General features: G+C 42.3%; 1 non-coding gene across 1 annotated transcript; it reads left to right on the top strand.

Annotated features, from left to right (window-relative positions):
- The first annotated feature begins 9,175 nt into the window (after positions 1–9,175).
- On the top strand, positions 9,176–9,250 carry Trnas-cga. The gene has a single exon. It is a non-coding gene; the product is annotated as a tRNA-Ser (tRNA).
- Positions 9,251–13,118: the final 3,868 nt, after the last annotated feature.

Here is a 13,118-nt window from a genome sequence, read left to right as displayed (position 1 = left end):
AAGAGGACCTGGTAAGAGTAGGGAACAGTATTTATAATTATTTTTCAGCGGTTGGTTTCAAGGCTGCCTGTCTGTTTGTTCTTTTTGCTCTTATCAGGAATACTTAATAATTTTTCTATTCGTCAAGGGAGGGCCATTAGAAAAATTTGCGACCGTGACATGACAGGAGAAAACATCTGGTGGAGCTCTATATGATTCATCCCTGATAACACTAATGGATACAACTTCACCAGGTGATGTGTGAAACCACAACTCATGCATGCGGTCATCTGCAGCTTTTGCAGCAGATATTGCAGAGGACGTCTTATGAGCTGAAATGACAGCTGCTCCAGACTTCTGAACCGTTGTCACGAAGTCTCCTTGGAGCCAAGCATCTGATACACCAATCCCAGACGTGCTGAAATGTGCGCTTTTGCAAGCGGGAAGACGGACAGACAAACAAGATTCCCTTAGCCTGGTTGGGCTTGGCGTAGTTCGGCTTGGATGGGAGTAAAGCAGCCTGCCCATTCTGCCGATAACTTGCGGCAGCTTGCCTGCCTGGTTACCAGGCAAGCATGTCCAGGTTAAAAGCGCAATACGTACACCTGTGCTCGGAGCTGGGTTAGGGCAAGCGTGAATTTGCATCAAGTTTCAATCTCCAGAAGATAGGATCGGTTCAGGCTGAATTTGAGACGTGAACACCTTTTCTGGAGTGCTAGATCTCAAATGTAAATGATATCGTACTTAGCCCTTTTCAACTTGTCCTACACTAATGGTCATATACTAGTTATACGCAAGTTCGATGACTGCAGTTTGATAGCTTTTGCTATCAGTGAACGTATTTGATACGTTGATAGTGTTGCCCAGAAAGTAATGCACTGTATTTTTTTCTCAGCCGAAAACAATGCTACGAATGATAAACGTTACGTATGTATTATTTGAAGTCTGCTGAGTGAGCGCGCCAAGTTTCTGTCACTTCCGACAGATAGCGTAGCTGCAGTCCAGTTTCAAAATGTCGTCTGTAGGTGATGTGCGTTACAAGCAACGTGCCGTCATTGAATTTCTCACTGCAGAGAGAGAAACTGTGGGGAACGTTCACAAACGCTTGTGCAAAGTCTATGGATCATCTGCTGTCAACAGAAGCACAGTTAGTCTCTGGGCACTGAGGGTGAGGTGATCAGAGGGCGGTTAGGCGGAGCTCCACGATTTGCAGCTGTCGGGAGACCATCCACGGCTGTCACACCCGACATACCTGACCTAGCCCCTCGGACTTCCATTTGTTTGGGCGATTAAAGAATTCCATTCGTGGAAGACATTTTGAGGACGATGAGGAGGTGATTTACATAGTAAAGCAGTGGCTCTGCCACCAGGACAAGGACTGGTACTGACAGGGCATACACGCCATCGTTTCGCGCTGGAGGAAGGCCATTGAATGGGTTGGAGATTACGTGGAAAAATAGGATGTGTAGATAAAACACTATTTTTAGTGAGTCTAATTCTCAGTACGTTCAATAAAGAATTCTGGGTAACTCTGGTAAATGCAGCGCCACTGAGGAGAATAAGCTATCTTGACTCCTGCTTTTTAATGCAATCAGAATAGCAACCACTGCATACGATTTCAGAGCCAGGTGTGTTACCAGACCTTTAAATAACTCCACATGCTATATTTCAGCAGTCCAGTACCCGGTCGCATGAGGTGAAATTTGTGGAATACATCTGCGAAGAACGGTGGATACTGCTCCTTCTCGAGCATTCACTTACTTCCCCATCATCAGCAATGCGTTGGTCACGCCCCTCCAGTAACTATTGCTGAAGCTTTACAGAATCGGTACAAACTACGGGGAGGGAGATTCCACACAATCATGCACATGTCATGGCTGCTGTAGGTGGAAGCTTCACAATATAGTCAGTCCTCAGAGGCAGAGATCACGCAGAGTTCTTTACTGATAATAGTCTGTGTATTACTAGTACCCAATCTCATTTCACTGATATGTGTATGTGCTAGTGATGGAATTCTTACAAATCGTAGAGCTGTATAATGAATGAGATTCATTTATCTGTGTCTGAACGTAATCGTCTTCAGTTGTGAACCTACCTTTGTGAGTTTATGGCTGAGCCATCGACATACCACTGTGGATATCACAAAGATTTGTACCGGTTGACCTTACTGAAATCAGATAGCTTCACACTGAATGACGTGAATGTAATTTTAGGTGATGAGCATCAGATAACTTAATAAATTTAATTTATTAAGCAAGGGTATTCATACCATACGTAAACGTTAGGTGCTGTAACTCACAAGATGATAAAAATAAGGAATTTCATCAAGCTGTTGAATGAAATAATGGTCAGTATGAAAACATATTTATAACAATTTTCTGTGGACTTCAAGTTAAACGCAACTGCACAACGACATGAAATCCTTACATTCATTAGGTATTAATACAAGTTACAGCGGAATCAAAATCAACACCTTGGCAAAGATCAGGTAATGAGGCTGAAGTGAATATTCTGAAGTCAACCACAACATTTGGAGGAACGAGTAAGGTCTCAGGTGTCACATAGTGATTACGGAATGTTAATCAGATGGGAAAGAAGAAACTACATATGTAATCATGGATGTACCTACAATCTTGATGGAGCACTTGTTGAGTTCGATATTACTAAAAATGTACCTGAGTCAGGAACTCAAAAGCTGTAATGCCTGTCTGAAAACACCACATACATTCTATCATGTGGCTTACGAACGCTGCAGTTGCTCACCATACTTAGCGTTACTCGTACCTGCAAGTGGCCTGGAATCGAAGTCCCTCTCTCGACTGAAGTGTCCCCCGGAGAGCCTTAGATGGAAGTTAGTTCCACAGAGGGCTCCCATCAACAAGCAGAATTTTTATTCTATCTTTCTGCATGTGAGTTTTTTCCATGATTTTGAGCACAAATAGCGGCGATTATTCCTAGTGCCAACCGCTCATGTCAGTTTTAATAATGCAGCAATCTCCCTTCCATACACTGTTTCAACATATGATTAACGAGTCGTGTGGTATTTTTTTATTGCTGAAGTTCAGGAACATGCAAGTTCTGATGCCTTTCATCTGTCCTATTTCTTGTTTTAGCTAACGAGGCCTTCAGCATGTACAAGCGGTGATTTCGGTTCTCCCAGTCTATACTTTATTTATATTTCTAAATGTTGTTGCTCTTACTGTTTCTTAGCAGAGTCAACAACAAGGTAAGTAACTTGAGACCATCCTGAATACACTCCCTGTCTCTGTAAGCTCGTGGCACATCTCCTTAGTGCCAGAGGCCTCCCGATATCAAAAACACTATTCAAAAGTTTTCCGCCGTTTAGGACACAAAGCAGAGAGCTCCTCTCTGGGAGAGCTTAGACGCACGCAATATAATAGTTCCAATTTTTACCTAGTTTCTCATTCCCCTACCAGAGTGGCGGTGTCTTTTTTCTGAAAAGGACTGAAGGATTATCTCTCCTGTTCGTCTGGTCTTTGCTCAACTTGTACTCACTAAAATTCCTAGCTACATTTAAACAAATCTCCAGAAGTAGAATTTAATATGTAAATGTAGTAATTATGTATGACAATCACTGGCGTTAACTTTAACCATATTTGGACTTTCGTTCCTAATTTGCAATTTATATTTCATGGATCTATTAATTTATCAGAGTTTGGTTATGCTACACGGCAGTTTTGACTAAAATGGTCATGTAACATCTTTCATCGTCGGTGGTTCTTTCGTCCTGGGATTTCTCTCAAATAGTATTAACTACTAACATTGAATTATTAATTATATTTCCACAATCTGCATAACTATCACAAAACCAGAAATAAGCTATAGCAGCACCCGCTGTTTGTAGTCCAGTGGGTATTGTTTCTCTTCTGGGACATGAAATGGTGTAACGAAATAATGTGTAAACTGTGTACTGTACAGAACGAAAGTATTGCGTTTTACGACCAGTGCACTTGTTCATTTCAGAATGTCATGTACTGAAATTATGTATTCATTACTTAATTACTAATTACCACTTTCCTGCAAAGGCGTGCGGTTCATGCATGACCGTGACTGCAATTATTAACGAAATTCGAACGTAGCGCGGAAATATTAAAAACTGTCTTGAAGTGATTGTATAGCACGGTACTGATCCGTTAGTTCAAATACAAGTGATTTGAAAATCTGCAGTAGAAGGAGAATTATCAAACTATATGTATTTTTTTTTGTTCCTTAATAATTTATTAGTTGTGTACTCACGAATTCGACTGAAACATCACGCTTGCAACTGTGTTGGTCGAGAACTTATAGATCTTACATAAATGACACAAGATATTGCTAGGTGAATGTTGCTCGGAGTTTCAGCTGTCTAAGTCGAGAAGATTTTCTGTATTCATCCCCACTTGGCACATTTCCCTTGCAAAATGTGAACGTTTATTCTCAACCGTAGCTTTACGTATACTTGACTGTGATGAATGCATGTAGAGTCAAGTTTTGTGCTGTTGATTTCAGAAGCAGAGGTATAGTCTGAAACCCAGTAGACTACTGCTCTGGAATAGTACAGGGTGATTATGATGAAAGTGCAGCTGCTCACAGAGATCCAGTGTGGGCTGTAATTATCGTGTAGCAGCAAAACTTGGTAGATATTCTAAGTCATCAATACGAAATCGATTTACACTGTCAAAAATTTGTTCCAATTTTGGCCACCCGGTGCTTAGATTGAACGAATTGCGTAAGCGGCTGCCAATAATAGCATCAACATAATGCCTGTCTCACTTGTTTGACCTTTTCTGCACACGTCCCGTTCCTAATCCAACGCGTATGGAAACATTTGTATACGTCTTTCTTGCATTCAAAGTTCCCGATTTTCACCTGGAGGCCAAAATTGAAACTAACAAGTTTTTCAGCGTAAATCGGTTCCGCGTTAACGCATAAGATTATCTACCACTCCACAACACATAGCGGAAATGTTTGGAATTTAACCCAAGTCATAGAAGAATGGTGCAATGATCAATAAATTTACTCCAACATCTCTTTTTAACCTCGTCGTCACAAAAATTTATTCCGCCTCCATGATTCAAACAGATTGGCTTGTAAGCGAACTTTGTCGCAGTAGAGGGCGTACAGAGTTTGTGATATCGACTGCAGAGACTGGTCACTTCACAGTGCTTGCTGTTTCGATATCAAATGATGCATCGACATTTCAAAAAATGGTTCATCTGGCTCTAAGCACAATGGGACTTAACTGCTGAGGTCATCAGTCCCCTAGAACTTAGAACTACTTAAACCTAACTAACCTAAAGACATCACACACATCCATGCCCGAGACAGGATTCGAACCTGCGACCGTAGCGGTCACGCGGTTCCAGACTGTAGCGCCTAGAACCGATCGGCCACTTCGGCCGGCATCGACATTTCGTTAATGGTCCTTTGTATGAGATCCGGAAGTAGAAGGTACCAAAAAAGAATAAAATACAAAGTAAATCCCGAACTTTGAAATAGGTTTCCAACAATTTCATTAATTTTTTAAACAAGTTCTGAATATTAATAATCGGGAAAACTATCCAATGCACTGTGAAATCCATTTGCCAGTACATCTAAGTCTTCGTGACTACTCTGTAATTCACATCTAACTTCCTGGCAGTGGGTTCACAGTACCACTTTCAGATTATTCGTCGACAGTTCCACTCTCGAATAGCACGTGGGAAAAATGAACACTTAAGTGGGGATGTAACGAACAAGTAAATATTTATTTAAAAAATCATTACAGCCATATTTATTGATGTAAAAGTCTAAAATTTTGCATGTATAAAGCAAAAAAGCTGTGTCTTAACGGAAAAATATAATAAAATATGCTGGATTAATACACTCCTGGAAATTGAAATAAGAACACCGTGAATTCATTGTCCCAGGAAGGGGAAACTTTATTGACACATTCCTGGGGTCAGATACATCACAAGATCGCACTGACAGAACCACAGGCACATAGACACAGGCAACAGAGCATGCACAATGTCGGCAATAGTACAGTGTATATCCACCTTTCGCAGCAATGCAGGCTGCTATTCTCCCATGGAGACGATCGTAGAGATGCTGGATGTAGTCCTGTGGAACGGCTAGCCATGCCATTTCCACCTGGCGCCTCAGTTGGACCAGCGTTCGTGCTGGACGTGCAGACCGCGTGAGACGACGCTTCATCCAGTCCCAAACATGCTCAGTGGGGGACAGATCCGGAGATCTTGCTGGCCAGGGTAGTTGACTTACACCTTCTAGAGCACGTTGGGTGGCACGGGATACATGAGGACGTGCATTGTCCTGTTGGAACAGCAAGTTCCCTTGCCGGTCTAGGAATGGTAGAACGATGGGTTCGATGACGGTTTGGATGTACCGTGCACTATTCAGTGTCCCCTCGACGATCACCAGTGGCGTACGGCCAGTGTAGGAGATCGCTCCCCACACCATGATGCCGGGTGTTGGCCCTGTGTGCCTCGGTCGTATGCAGTCCTGATTGTGGCGCTCACCTGCACGGCGCCAAACACGCATACGACCATCATTGGCACCAAGGCAGAAGCGACTCTCATCGCTGAAGACGACACGTCTCCATTCGTCCCTCCATTCACGCCTGTCGCGACACCACTGGAGGCGGGCTGCACGATGTTGGGGCGTGAGCGGAAGATGGCCTAACGGTGTGCGGGACCGTAGCCCAGCTTCATGGAGACGGTTGCGAATGGTCCTCGCCGATACCCCAGGAGCAACAGTGTCCCTAATTTGCTGGGAAGTGGCGGTGCGGTCCCCTACGGCACTGCGTAGGATCCTACGGTCTTGGCGTGCATCCGTGCGTCGCTGCGGTCCGGTCCCAGGTCGATGGGCACGTGCACCTTCCGCCGACCACTGGCGACAACATCGATGTACTGTGGAGACCTCACGCCCCACGTGTTGAGCAATTCGGCGGTACGTCCACCCGGCCTCCCGCATGCCCACTATACGCCCTCGCTCAAAGTCCGTCAACTGCACATACGGTTCACGTCCACGCTGTCGCGGCATGCTACCAGTGTTAAAGACTGCGATGGAGCTCCGTATGCCACGGCAAACTGGCTGACACTGACGGCGGCGGTGCACAAATGCTGCGCAGCTAGCGCCATTCGACGGCCAACACCGCGGTTCCTGGTGTGTCCGCTGTGCCGCGCGTGTGATCATTGCTTGTACAGCCCTCTCGCAGTGTCCGGAGCAAGTATGATGGGTCTGACACACCGGTCTCAATGTGTTCTTTTTTCCATTTCCAGGAGTGTATATTGCCAGAAATTTGAAATTTTAAAATTTTTATTGTCATTTTTATAAAAAGCCGCAACTCAAATCATGCAATTAATCTAAAAAATTTATTGTAATGTCCTGAGAAGGTTATAAGACCACTGAACTACAGTTATTAATTTGTGGTACAAATTGTATCATTAACAGAGTTTTTAATTTTGCGCATCCAGAATTAACTTTTTTTACATACAATCATCTAAAAATCAGAATATAATTGCAGTATCTCGTATTTTGTAGTTTCAGGGAGACAGCAACGAGTTGCGAGCAGTCCCTGAAAATTTCATAGCATTGGTGCATATACTTTCTGAGATAAGGCTTCTAATAACGTAAAAAATGTAAAACAGAGAAAATGAAGTTCAAAGATTTTCTTCTTATACTTCTACATGTAATAAGTTTACTCCAGTTTTAAAATCCTCCATACTGATACTCCTCATCCTCCAGGTTTCTCTTCTCTCCTCTTCGAATCTGCCTGGCCTGTAGTTGCGGGTAAGACATTGATCTGTTAGCTTTCTTGACCCTGCTCTCGTCGATGGTGTAAAATGCTTTTGTTTTAAACACACCAAGATCTATACCAACTCTCTTCAGCACTTCAGTCCTGCCATTATTTCCGTTATTGTAACATAAAACTGCATCATAGACACCTATTTTTAGTACTTCAAATCCACAGAATGTCATTTTTGAGCATCTAATCCCAATTAAATTACTGAGGCTTTCATTTGCATTTTGTGTCTTTCCGTGAAGACACTTCCTCAATAAATCAGGGTTTGCAAGAAACCTGAACGTGGGCTTAATTACATTCATAACAGGTTCTGGTAATGAGTGTTTATGTGAATACATCTCATTTCTGTAGATGAACTGACACCAATCGTCTTTCGACATAGATCGGGTATTGGTGTTTAGTCAGTGAATAGTTTGTGGAAAAAAAGCACGCCTCATTGGCCCTAAATTATGTGTGTTTTACCTGATAGCTCTCCCATGAAATAACTGAAGAGAATCAGTTTCTTTCAGAGTAAGCCTGCCTTTTCCTCCTAGTGGTTTTCCATCCTGAAATACTTTACCCTTCTTCTCTTTCAACAAGCGACGAAGCCTACCACCAAGCCTGTTCTGGATGTGGCCAATACATCTAAACTTTTCTATTGTTGTATTTTACGGATTTTTATCTGTTACAGCTTTGAACGAGGAGGAGTCCCCATCACCGAGGTATTTAGTATATCTAACACCATACTGGTCCTCAGCTCTGGAGAACATCCTCACAACTGCAGCAGCCTCCATGCCCCCACTTGAGCCACTATAACTTTTAGAGCATGCTACTGCATGCTTTTCTTGGCACAGTTTCTCGTTGTCTTCATTGTTGGACATATTTTTGTTGCACACTGGTGGCACTATTTAGACATATATTTCTACATCTAAAACTTTACCTGAGTCCATACTAATAACAGATGCAACTCCATAGAGAGATGTGTGACCCCTTTTCATCCAGGTCCCATCTACAGACACACACATATCAGTAACATTTGTAGGATTCACTGGCATGAATATTTACGCCAGGATCTATTTCTTTTTGGTTTACTTCCACCAATTCCCCCACTGCTTTCTCCATAGAAACTTTGGCAGTAACGCATACAGCATCACACGTTACTTTCCAGAATGAGATTTTCACTCTGCAGCGGAGTGTGCGCTGATATGTAACTTCCTGGCAGATTAAAACTGTGTGCCCGACCGAGACTCGAACTCGGGACCTTTGCCTTTCGCGGGCAAGTGCTCTACCAACTGAGCTACCGAAGCACGACTCACGTCCGGTACTCACAGCTTTACTTCTGCCAGTACCTCGTTGGAAGGTAGGAGACGATGTACTGGCAGAAGTAACGCTGTGAGTACCGGGCGTGAGTCGTGCTTCGGTAGCTCAGTTGGTAGAGCACTTGCCCGCGAAAGGCAAAGGTCCCGAGTTCGAGTCTCGGTCGAGCACACAGTTTTAATCTGCCAGGAAGTTTCACACGTTATTTTGTTTGTATTTTGAAACCTTGCACAAGGTGGAGGCATGTTAAGAAAACCACACAATAAATTACCTCCTTCGCTGCGCTGTCCAAGGCGTCTCAGAGCATATGCTAACATAAATTGCTTTCATAGGTACAAGTGTCAGTTTTTTTGCAGGAGGAAAATGAAAATTCGTAGCCACACGAATTGAAAATTAATTTAAAATCATAAGCTGTTCCCACTCTTCTTTCCTCAACAACAATCATGCATTCCGTATTTTTACAGCTAACACATGAACATGAAACCTTTTACAGCCTGACAGAGAAGCCCCAAATTAATAAGTCTCAATCCGGTGGAATCCATATTAACATCATTCACGTACCTGTACAATTCTCCTGTCCCAAATTTCGATGCTGAAGCTGAGAGTTTATGTTCTTCATTTCGAGCTGCTTCCACTTTTTTGTAGGTAAACCGATTTCCATGAAACCACCATTTCATGAGCACAGTTTCTCCACGGCCCGTTATGCACAAATCTTGACTTCACATAAAGGTTTGCGAATTCAACCTTCCACCTATTAATATGTGTTGGTACTGTCAAAACGTAAATAAGCCACATGCAAAAGAGTTTTCAGGCAAAGATATATATGTCGGTCAGAGATATAGATGTCAGCCAAAGATATCGAAAGAAAATTGCCTTCACACTGACGAAAATTCCGAAGAAGGAAACAGTATCCCAAATGTTGGGAAAGGTGGGAGTGAGTGACCACCATGCAGAGTTAATCAGTTTAACAATTTAGAGGCATTTCTAAAGCTGCTATCACTATAAAATTCACACATGACGAAAACAATATTTTTGAAAAATCGTATTCCTGGGCTCTCATTCATTTTATTATGATGATTATTTTCCCTATGTCGGTGGGAGTCAAAAAATATTTTCTCATTCAGAGGGAAAAAGTGATAATTGAAATTACGTGAAAAGGTCTCACCACAACGAAAAACACCTTTTGTTTTAATGATTGCCGCCAAAGAAACTCTCTTCCCTATTTCACGATAATACGAAACGAGCTGCCCTTCTTTGAACTTTTTCGATGTCCTATACCGTGCAGAAATACTCTAGCAGGGTAGCAGGGGACAGACAAGCGTAGTGATGGCAGTCTCTGCAGTAGACTTGTTGCTTCTTCTAAGACCTAAGTGTTCTGCTAATCAAACGCCGTATTTGGCTCGTCTTTCCCACAACATTTCCTATGTCATGGTTCCAATTTAAGTTGTTCGTAATTGTAATCCCGAGGCATTTAGTTGATTCGAGAACCTTTAAAAGTGTGTAATTTAACGTGTACGCGAAATGTAACGCATTTTTAGTACTCATTTGGAGAGTCTTATCGTTTATAAACACTGTGTACTTCCGTGGAGAACACCAGATATCACCTCTATTTTACTTAGTGACTTCCCGACAGCTGCCACTAACTATGTATTTTCTGACAGGAAATGACGAATGCAATCGCACAACTGAGAAGATACTACAGAAGCACGCAAATCGATTACAAACAGCTAGTGCGGAACGGTGCCAAAACCTTCTGAAAATATAGAAAATGAGATCAACCTGAGAGCCACTGTCGGTATCACTCATTATTTCGTATGAATGAAGTGCCATTCGCATCTCACAATAATTACATTTTGGGAATCTGCGCTGACAATGTATCAACAGATCATTTTCTTGAGAGTATTTCGTAATGTTCGAACATAGTATATGTTCCAAAATCATACTGCAAATTGATGTCAGTGATATGGGTCTGTAACACAGCGGATGACTTCTTTTTCTCTTCTTGTGCAGTGGTGTGACCTGTGCAATTTTTCAGCTCTTAGGAACAGATCTTTCGCTGAGTGATTGTATATGACTGTTAAATATTCAGCTGTTACGTCAACATACTCCGTAAAGAACCCGACTGGTTTAGGATATGAATCGGATGACTTCCCATTCGCTACACCGAGGCTATCTAATTCTAAAATATTTATGTTGGCAGCTGTTCTTGATTGAAATTCTAGATTACGAATATTTACTGCATTATCTTTGGGGAAAGGATTTCGGAAAACCGTGATAAGTAACTCTGCTGTAGTACTGCTGTCATCGGTAGCATTACCATTTTAATAGTGCTGTAGCGGTGATGATTATGTGTTACTGCTGGTACACTCTACGTGCGACTGGAATCGCTTTATCTTTTCTGCCAGTTGTCGATAAAAAGTTTCGTTGTGGAAACTATTAAAAGCATCTCGTATTGAAATCTGTGCTCAAAATCGAGTTTGTTTAAAACATTGCCTACCTTGGAGATTTTGCATTTTTTAAAAATCTGGAATGATTTTATCATTGCTTCTGCAACAATGTCATGAGCTGTTTTGGGTACCATGGGGGATCTGTTCTGCTATTAATTTATTTGGTACGAACATCTCAACTACCGTTAATACTATTTCTGGAAATTCAAGCCACATTTGGTCTACACTTACACTGTTAGTTTGGAAAGAACGTAGACTCTCTCTTAGGAAGCCTTAAATTTTTAAATAGACGTATATTGCGTTTATTGTTGCTGTGTTTGGCTGTTACGATATTCAGTCTCGTTGCAACGACCTTGTGAGCACTAATCGCTGCATCTCTCATGACATTCACTATTTGCTCAGGATTTTTTGTTGCCAACAGGTCTACTGCGCTGTCACAACCATTTACACTTCGTGCTGGCTCTTGAACGAACTGCTAAAATAATTTTCGGAGAATGCATTTAGTACAATTTCGGAGGATGTTTAGTGGCTACCATCGATTTAAAGCACATACTTTCATCACCTTCTCAGGGAAGACTGGAGGCACCCACAACTACAGTATAACTGTATAACTGTTCTCGTCCTGTGTTTGACCTGCGCCTTTTGAGACAGAACCTCTGTTTTTACTCTTCCGCAAGCATCTCCGCTAAACGATGTCAAAGTTAGCGTAAGGAGGGCTATGCGTGAAGCGTTCAGTGAATTCGAAAGTAAAATTCTATGTACCGACTTGACAGAAAATCCTAGGAAGTTCTGGTCTTACGTTAAATCAGTAAATGGCTCGAAACAGCATATCCAGACACTCCGGGATGATGATGGCATTGAAACAGAGGATGACACGCGTAAAGCTGAAATACTGAACACCTTTTTCCAAAGCTGTTTCACAGAGGAAGACCGCACTGCAGTTCCTTCTCTAAATCCTCGCACAAACGAAAAAATGGCTGACATCGAAATAAGTGTCCAAGGAATAGAAAAGCAACTGGAATCACTCAACAGAGGAAAGTCCACTGGACCTGACGGGATACCAATTCGATTCTACACAGAGTACGCGAAAGAACTTGCCCCCCTTCTAACAGCCGTGTACCGCAAGTCTCTAGAGGAACGGAAGGTTCCAAATGATTGGAAAAGAGCACAGGTAGTCCCAGTCTTCAAGAAGGGTCGTCGAGCAGATGCGCAAAACTATAGACCTATATCTCTGACGTCTATCTGTTGTAGAATTTTAGAACATGTTTTTTGCTCGAGTATCATGTCGTTTTTGGAAACCCAGAATCTACTATGTAGGAATCAACATGGATTCCGGAAACAGCGATCGTGTGAGACCCAACTCGCTTTATTTGTTCATGAGACCCAGAAAATGTTAGATACAGGCTCCCAGATAGATGCTATTTTTCTTGACTTCCGGAAGGCGTTCGATACAGTTCCGCACTGTCGCCTGATAAACAAAGTAAGAGCCTACGGAATATCAGACCAGCTGTGTGGCTGGATTGAAGAGTTTTTAGCAAACAGAACACAGCATGTTGTTATCAATGGAGAGACGTCTACAGACGTTAAAGTAA

The sequence above is a fragment of the Schistocerca piceifrons genome, chromosome X, assembly GCF_021461385.2.
Source record: "Schistocerca piceifrons isolate TAMUIC-IGC-003096 chromosome X, iqSchPice1.1, whole genome shotgun sequence".
Classification (NCBI taxonomy): Eukaryota; Metazoa; Arthropoda; class Insecta; order Orthoptera; family Acrididae; genus Schistocerca; species Schistocerca piceifrons.
Note: the sequence above shows the minus strand (reverse complement) of the source record. Positions and strands in the feature narration are given on the sequence as shown.